Here is a 9,550-nt window from a genome sequence, read left to right as displayed (position 1 = left end):
GTACCAGTGGATCATCGACCACTCAGAGAACTATAAATTGTGTGTACCAGAGGTACAGAATGTACATATTGTAAAATGTCCTGAGAACATATTCCATTTTAATATGTCTTGTCTTATGTGCCTGTTTGTGATTAATTCATAACACCTAAAACACTGATACAACTCTCAGTAAAAAGATGTATATTTTCACAAGGTCATGATTTATATATAGCCATCACTGGTTCATGGGTCAAAAGTAGTTCCTATGCAAAGTAGACAAATCTAAATGAGGTCAGGTCTGCTGTCTTGTCCTTTCCTTTCAAATGCTGAAGATCTGCAACAGTACCTCCAACAGCAGGCAAATGAGACAAGACATATTAAAATAGATTATTTTTCCAGAACGTTTTACAGTAGGTAAATTCTCTCTGGGCGTGGGTGGAATCCTGTCTGTATGGTGGCTATTTGAATTTGTTAAATTTGCCGAATTGCTTTATCCTTTGACATCAAGCTGTTCCGTGTCGAGCATGGACTTGCACATCCCACAACCTGTTGCTGCCAAGACTCATCGTGGTACTGCCAGTCTGTTGGACGTATCAGCACATGTGAGGTATACACTCTTAAAAACAGCAATCTTCCTCTGTTATTCTAATATGGACCAAACTACCGTGACAAGTCTCCTGTAGCGAGAACATTCGATTACAACTTTTACACCATTATGGATGCTGTTTAAGCATATGCTAAAATGGACCAATAGAGAAGAGTAACCTGCTGACCTCTCACTCTCCCAGAGTGGTCACGTCAGGGTGGAATGATAGCACTGATGGAACGCAGACACTGATGAAGAGGCAAGAGAACTGGTACATACCCATTCTGTCCCCGCTAGCTGCCATGCAAAGCTATTGTTCCCACGAATAAGATCTCAGATGCCATAAATAATATTGCATTAGTGTTCACAAATTAAAGCCAGGAACGACTCCGCCCCAAACCATGCATCAGTAGTTTCAGTACTATCAAATGCGCGTCCCCATGCGATTCAACCGGATTCCAAACTCTCCACAACAATTTGCACAATAAGTGATACATTGCCGGATCAGTCACCTGCACCACCCAATCCCACTCTCCCATATACAATGAACAATAAGACTGAATACAGAAAACGTATTTAAAACAAGGAAAATAGAAACCATGTCAATTTTCAAAATTGCAAAGGATTTGCTGGAATTTTAACCATCTGAGAAAGAAGCCAAATTAAAGAATGTTAAAGCATGTCGCGTTTCAACCTTAGACATGACTATCCCTTATGACAAACTTGATCCATGGGGTATTTGTATTATAAACATGAAACTATGTTACTTATTTAAATAATTGATATGAAGTCTAGATCATTAATACTGGTAATTAAGACATAATGGGAGACAAATTATAACATGATTAATACTATCTTCAAGGGAAACATTCAGTAACTAGGGAAGGAAAGGTCGGAGACATGATGGTAGATTGGTGCATTTAGTACAGTCGGGAGCCCCAGCAAGGAGAGGTGATTGTAGATCTCTGCCAAGTAGGTTTAGGTTAAAGAAGCCACCTGTGTTATCGGGGTATGGGCAGCAGGGTCTGGCACCTTGGTGATAGTAAGACAGAAATGGTGGGAAGGGGGAGAGTGAGTGAGTGAGTTTTGTTTTGCGCCGCACTTCGGAATATTCCAGCTATATGGCGGCGGTCTGTAAATAATCGAGTCTGGACCTAATAATCTAGTGATCAACAGCATGAGAATTGATCTGAGCAATTGGGAACAGAGGACATGTGTCAACCAAGTCAGCGAAGTCTTAAGGAAGTACGAGGGCATACCGTAGTTCCGGTAAAGGAACGCCATCCCAGGTGTGGGATACTGACAGCTAAAAGGACAATTACCGCCAGGTAAGGGCGTTGTAAGAACACCTTGGACAAATGTTACTTAACAGGGCGAACATAGATATATTTACATCTGGACAGGTTCGGTACTATTTGTCAATAATGAAAGCAAATTTCACCTGAAAACAATGAGCGAAATGCTGAAATTCCGCATTGATAACATTCTAGGTATCTATGATATCAGGATAGATCGCTTTGTATCTGTATGACATAAGGCTGGATCACTAGGTATCTGTATGACAAAGGATAGATAGTATCTATGTATCATAAGCTACTAGGTATCTGTATGACATAAGGTTGGATCACTAGGCATGTGTATGAAATAAGGCTGGATCACTTGGTATCTGTATGACATAAGGCTGTTTCACTTGGTATCTGCATGACATAAGGCTGGAATACTAGTTATCCTATGATATAAGGCTGGATCACTTGGTATCTGTATGATATAAGGCTGCATCACAAGGTATCTGTGTGACATAAGGCTGGATCACTAGGTATCTGTATGACATAAGGGTGGAGCACTAGGTATCTATGATATATAGATAGATCGCTATGTATCTGTATGACATAAGGCTGGAGCACCTGGTATCTGTATGACATAAGGCTGGAGCACTAGGTATATGTATGACATAAGGCTGGAGCACAAGGTATCTGTATGACATAAGGCTGGATCACTAGGTATCTGTATGACATAAGACTGGATCAATAGGTATCTGTGTGACATAAGGCTGGATCACTAGGTATCTGTAGGACATAAGGCTGGATCATTAGGTATCTGTATGACATAAGGCTGGATCACTAGGTATCTATATGACATAAGGTTGGATCACTAGGTATCCTATGACATAAGGTTGGAGCGCTAGGTATCTGTATGACATAAGGCTGGATCATTAGGTATCTAAATGACATAAGGCTGGAGCACTAGTTATCTGTATGACACAAGGCTGGATCACTAGGTATCTGTATGACATAAGGCTGGAGCGCTAGGTATCTGTATGACATAAGCCTGGAGCACTAGTTATCTGTATGACACAAGGCTGGATCACTAGGTATCTGCATGATATAAGGCTGGAGCGCTAGGTATCTGTATGACATAAGGTTGGATCACGAGGTATCTGTATGACATAAGGTTGGATCACTAGGTATCTGTATGACATAAGGTTGGAATACTACAAGGTATCCTATGATATAAGGCTTGATCACTAGGTATCTGTATGACATAAGGCTGGATCACTAGGTATCTGTATGACATAAGGCTGGATCACTAGTTATCTGTATGACATAAGGCTGGATCAGTAGGTATCTGTATGACATAAGGCTGGAGCACTAGGTATCTGTATGACATAAGGCTTGATCACAAGGTATGTGTATGACATAAGGCTGGATCACTAGGCATGTGTATGAAATAAGGCTGGATCACTAGGTATCTGTATATCATAAGACTGGAGCACTAGGTATCTATGATATAAGGATAGATCGATATGTATCTGTATGACATAAGGCTGGAGCACCTGGTATCTGTATGACATAAGGCTGGAGCACTAGGTATCTGTATGACATAAGGCTGTTTCACTTGGTATCTGCATGACATAAGGCTGGATCATCTGGACTCTGTATGACAAATGGCTGGATCACCAGGTATCTGTCTGACATAAGGCTGGATCATTAGGTATCCTATGATATAAAGCTGGATCACTAGGTATCCTATGACATAAGGCTGGATCACTAGGTATCCTATGATATAAGGCTGGATCACCTGGTATCCTATGATATAAGGCTGGATCACTAGGTATCCTATGATATAAGGCTGGATCACCTGGTATCTGTATGATATAAGGCTGAATCACTAGGTATCCTATGATATAAGGCTGGATCACCTGGTATCTGTATGACATACGGCTGGATCACAAGGTATCTGTATGAAATAAGGCTGGATCACCTGGTATCTGTATGACATAAGGCTGGATCACTTGGTATGTGTATGACATAAGGCTGGATCACTTGGTATGTGTATGACATAAGGCTGGAGCACCTGGTATCTGTATGAAATAAGGCTGGATCACCTGGTATCTGTATGACAAAAGGCTGGATCTCTAGGTATCTGTATGACATAAGGCTGGATCACTAGGTATCCTATGATATAAGGCTGGATCACTTGGTATCTGTATGAAATAAGGCTGGATCACTAGGTATCTGTATGACATAAGGCTGGATCACTAGGTATCTGTATGACATAAAGCTGGATCACTAGGTATCTGTATGACATAAGGCTGGATCACTAGGTATCTGTGTGACATAAGGTTGGATCACTAGGTATCTGTATGACATAAGGCTGGATCACTTGGTATCTGTATGACATAAGACTGGATCAATAGGTATCTGTGTGACATAAGGTTGGATCACTAGGTATCTGTATGACATAAGGCTGGATCACTTGGTATCTGTATGACATAAGACTGGATCAATAGGCATCTGTGTGACATAAGGTTGGATCACTAGGTATCCGTATGACATAAGGCTGGAATACTAGGTATCCTATGATATAAGGTTGGATCACTAGGTATCTGTATGACATAAGGCTTGATCACTAGGCATCTGTAGGACATAAGGCTGGATCATTAGGTATCTCTATGACATAAGACTGGATCACTAGGTATCTGTATGACATAAGGCTGGGTCATTAGGTATCTCTATGACATAAAGACTGGATCACTAGGTATCTGTATGACATAAGGCTGATCACCCTGGTATCACTGTATGACATAAGGCTGCTGGATCACTTCTAGTATCTGTATGACATAAGACTGGATCACTAGGTATCTGTATGACATAGGGCTGGAGCACTAGTTATCTGTATGGCATTAGGCTGGATCACCTGGTATCTGTATGACATAAGGCTGGATCTCACTAGGTATCTGAACGACATAAGGCTGGATCATTAGGTATCTGTACTATGACAAAGGATAGATCGCCTATGCTATCTGTATGACATAAGGCTGGATCACTAGGTATCATGTATGACATAAGAGCTGGATCACTAGGTATGTGTATGACATAAGGCTGGATCACTAGGCATGTGTATGAAATAAGGCTTGATCACTTGGTATCTGTATGACATAAGGCTGTTTCACTTGGTATCTGCATGACATAAGGCTGGATCATCTGGTATCTGTATGACAAATGGCTGGATCACTAGGTATCTGTATGACATAAAGGCTGGATCACTAGGTATCCTATGACATAAAAGGCTGGATCACCCACCGGCCATCTGTATGATATAAGGCTGGATCACCTAGGTATCCTATGATATAATGCTGGATCACTAGGTATATACTATGACATAAGGCTGGATCACTAGGTATATGTATGACATAAAGAGCTGGATCACTAGGTATCCTATGATATCAAGGCTGGATCCACTAGGTATCCTATGATATAAGGCTGGATCACCTGGTATCTGTATGATGATATAGGCTGGATCACTAGGTATCCTATGATATAAGGCTGGATCACCTGGTATCTGTATGACATATACGGTGGGATCACTAGGTATCTAAATATGACATAGGGCTGGATCACTAGGTATCCTATGATATAAGTTCTGGATCACTAGGTATCCTATGATATAAGGCTGGATCACCTGGTATCTGTATGATATAAGGCTGGATCACTAGGTATCCTATGATATAAGGCTGGATCACCTAAGTATCTGTATGACATAATGCAGAATTGATCACAAGGTATCTGTATGACATAAGGCTGATCACTAGGTATCCTATGATATAAAAGGCTGGATCACTAGGTATCCTATGATATAAGGGCTGGATCACTAGGTATCCTATGATATAAGGCTGGATCACCTGGTATCTGTATGGACATACGGTGATCACTAGGTATCTGTATGACATAGGGCTGGATCTTCAGGTATCCTATGATATAAGGCTGGATCACTAGTATCCTATGATATAAGGCTGAATCACCTGGTATCTGCAGGAGATATAAGGCTTGATACCAGGGTATCCTATGGATATAAGGTTGATCACCTGGTATATGTATGACATAAGGCTGGATCACAAGGTATCTGTATGATATAAGGCTGGATCACTAGGTATCCTATGATATAAGGTGGATCACTAGGTATCCTAGGACATAAGGCTGGATCACTAGGTATATAATATGACATAAGGCTGGATCACTAGGTATGTATGATATGATGATAAGGCTGGATCACCCACCACTATCTGTATGAAATAAGGCTGGATCACCTGGTATGTGTATGACATAAGGCTGGATCTCTAGGTATCTGTATGACATAAGTGGATCACTAGGTATCCTATGATATAAGGCTGGAGCACTTGGTATGTGTACAGAAATAAGGCTGGAGCACTTGGTATCCTATGACATACGGCGGGATCACAAGGCATATAATAGCACATTTCAACACATACTCAATTTACATGTGATTAATGTGTTCATATGTTACAGTAGGTACACATATTACATTTCAATTCATAAAGATTACATAACATAACTAAATATATTATATTGCACGGTTGTATACGGCAGCTTCAGATCTCTCAGTCTCGACACGTTCACATTTTGAGACTATATCGAAACCAAAATCATATATGTTGGGCAACACTCGAGTCTGGTGTTGAACAAACACTTGTCTCAAAGGCATACCTTCAATCAGCACAAGCCCCGCCCTTCAAACAATCCCCACCTACCCGTCAGCCAGGTTTGTGTGGACAGGCACTGCAGGTACTGGGTATCACGCCGCTACATTACGGCAATCCATGTTGTCATGTCTACAAGAGAACATTTTCAAGTCCACTATGGATACGGAAGGAAGTGAACATGTGCTGCTTCGTGTTTGTTGTCTGACTACGAGTACACGATTGTTTCAGGACGAGAACGAGGCCAAGAATGAGGTCAGTACGAGTTGCTCATTCACATGTCGTGTTGATGTTTTGCCGGACGAGTGAGTTGGAGCATGTCGTCGGAGGATGTCGGTATAGCGGCTGTACTTAGTAAACCTCCCTCGCACCCACCCGTCTGTAATTCTCTATACCACTACACAGAATTTGTCCCCTGGTGGAGCAGAGGGCTGTCGTGCTCGTAGTGGAGGGAATGATTGGATTCTAACACCGAATGGAGGCTTATAGGATGTCTATGTTACAAGGGAGGGTGCTCCCTATGCATATAGTTTACACAGTTTGTTTAGGAGAGCGATGACAGTTGGAGGCAACAAACCTATAACGAAAACCCACATATAAACTACGAGTAATCGTCACAACAAATATCCCTTTATTACGTCTCACAGTGAGGCTGGAGAGCCCAGGTAAATATTAAAGAGAAGCAGCTCCGGGTACGCCAGCCGTGTCATTGTTTTGTTCGTAAAACGGAATTGGTTGTGCAAACCAGTTTTGTAGCACTGTGGTAGACTTTGTAATACATGGAATTATGATAGTTTTCAAACAGAACTCTGGGCTTGAATCGCCACGAACCACGGCTCTACTCCCTATAACGAGAGTACGTGCTCACTTGAGACTCAGATGAACAACCTTTGGGTGCTCTTTGTGTACACTTCGAGGACCACACCTAAAGGATATTGCCAAAAGCTTCCTCACATGCCTTGTCATCTGTCTCTGTCACTACGGGCGTATTCCAAACCATGAAACCATGCACAACATCTGAATCATAGCACAAAGACACAGAGGAAGAAGAGTGAGAGAGAGAGAGAGAGAGAGAGAGAGAGAGAGAGAGAGAGAGAGAGAGAGAGAGAGGAGAGAGAGAGAGAGAGAGAGAGAGAGAGAGAGAGAGAGAGAGAGAAAGAGAGAGAGGAGAGAGAGAGAGAGAGAGCAAGAGAGAGAGGGAGAGAGAGGGAGAGAGAGAGAGAGAAATGTATCGTGGTGTATCAGCTATGGAGCTAGTCTTATCATTTTCAGACCCTGACCCTTACAAATAGACAACGATCATAATGTTTTAATTGAATTGAATTGAGTTGGTCTGTTGGTTTAAAAGGACATGTCGCGCTGACCCTTTATGGTAATGCAATCAGACATGATATATAACAATAGTCGGAACAAAGAAATTTCCTATCACAAAATAACTTTGCTTTTTCTATTGCTAACGAAATAACAAAAATGTATCTGTTTAAAAATTTCCGCATTCTATGAAGCAGACTATGCGTTGAGTTTAGCGAACCGAGTTGTGTCCTAATGGGCAAAACAACCAAGGATCTTTTGCTGAAGAATTATTTGCAATGTAACCAAGTTTTGAGGAAAATATGCCCGAAAAATATCTGTATCTTATAACTCCGCCCAGTTGTCCGTACTGAGATGTACCTGTCCATGGTATGGCGACTTTTCCAGGACACGTGAAATGTCATCTCATGATCACCTACAGATAGGGTATACTTAGGGCAAATCTATTACTTTAAATATTGGACAAGACAGGACACAACGTCCTTTTACAGATATCTATGAGAACAGTCTGGATAATAGTCTCTCGTACAGACCCTGAAGCAAATATATCCAAGAAAGCCCACGCAAGTCTAGAAAATGTGGCAAGTCTAGATTTCCCTCAGCTTCAGCTTCTGAAAATGAAGAAAGTCTTAGGGCTCCGTTTCATTATATATATATTTTTTTACTATGAACTTTTTTTCAGTAAAATATGTTCATTTCAGAGACTAGAACCCTCAAGTTATCAATAGTCTGTTTGCAGTGAAAAAATGTACCGATGAATTTCACTTTAAAACAAAAGTAAATCGAATAAAGTGAAAATATGATTGTGAATCCTCATAATTTTCACTTAATTGAATGATTTAAATTCAGAATTTTATTCAACTTAACATAAAGTTGTTTAAAAAAACGATCATGAGTTTCAAACCGTTAGTTGTTGGTTTGTTATTACAAGGGGGATGCACATTAGATGAAACACTTAGAATAAGTATGGTTGGTCTAAGCTAACGCTCATCACGTACCGCACGCAATTTGTTTCACTGTTCCATCTACTGCGCTCACCCCTTGTAATACAAACCAATAATAGCGATTTGAAACTATGATAGTTTGTTAAACATCTTTTATCCTAAGATGAATAAAATTTGAGATTTAAATGTTCAATTGGCAAGGTAAAATAAAGAGAATTCGCAATCTTAATGTCACTTTATTTGATTCACTTTTTTTGTTTAAAGCTAAATTCATCGGTACCGTTTTCACTGCAAACAGACTATATACACTGTGCAATTACCCATAAGGTAGCTGTATCGTGAATCGTGGTTTGTCATTTCCAGATACCACCAGTCCGCCATCGTATGACGAGGTGATACTGGCGGACGCTACTGAGAAGAACGAGGAACCGTATCTAGCCAACATAGATCATCACTTTTACTGTCCTTGTGGGAAATGACCATCCTTGGTAACAAGATGAGTCTGCCATCTCCAGTGTGGGTCCCCAGACAACTGTTCTGTGACATTGCCGAGTATAACGTCCCACAACAGTGATACAGTAGTGTCAGTGTGTAAGTTGAATGGCACGTGTTATGTTTTTCTGTCCGGTCTTCATATCAGCAGACAGTCACCATTCACTCACGAATATATCGGCACCACACTAAACGGTTCTGTTGTATTCCGGGTTGGCAACATCATATAAATTGAGTTCA

The sequence above is a fragment of the Haliotis rubra genome, unplaced genomic scaffold (assembly GCF_003918875.1).
Source record: "Haliotis rubra isolate DU_JTF1 unplaced genomic scaffold, ASM391887v1 Scf533, whole genome shotgun sequence".
Lineage (NCBI taxonomy): Eukaryota > Metazoa > Mollusca > Gastropoda > Lepetellida > Haliotidae > Haliotis > Haliotis rubra.
The sequence above is the reverse complement of the archived record's forward strand: the minus strand, read 5'-3'. Positions refer to the sequence as shown.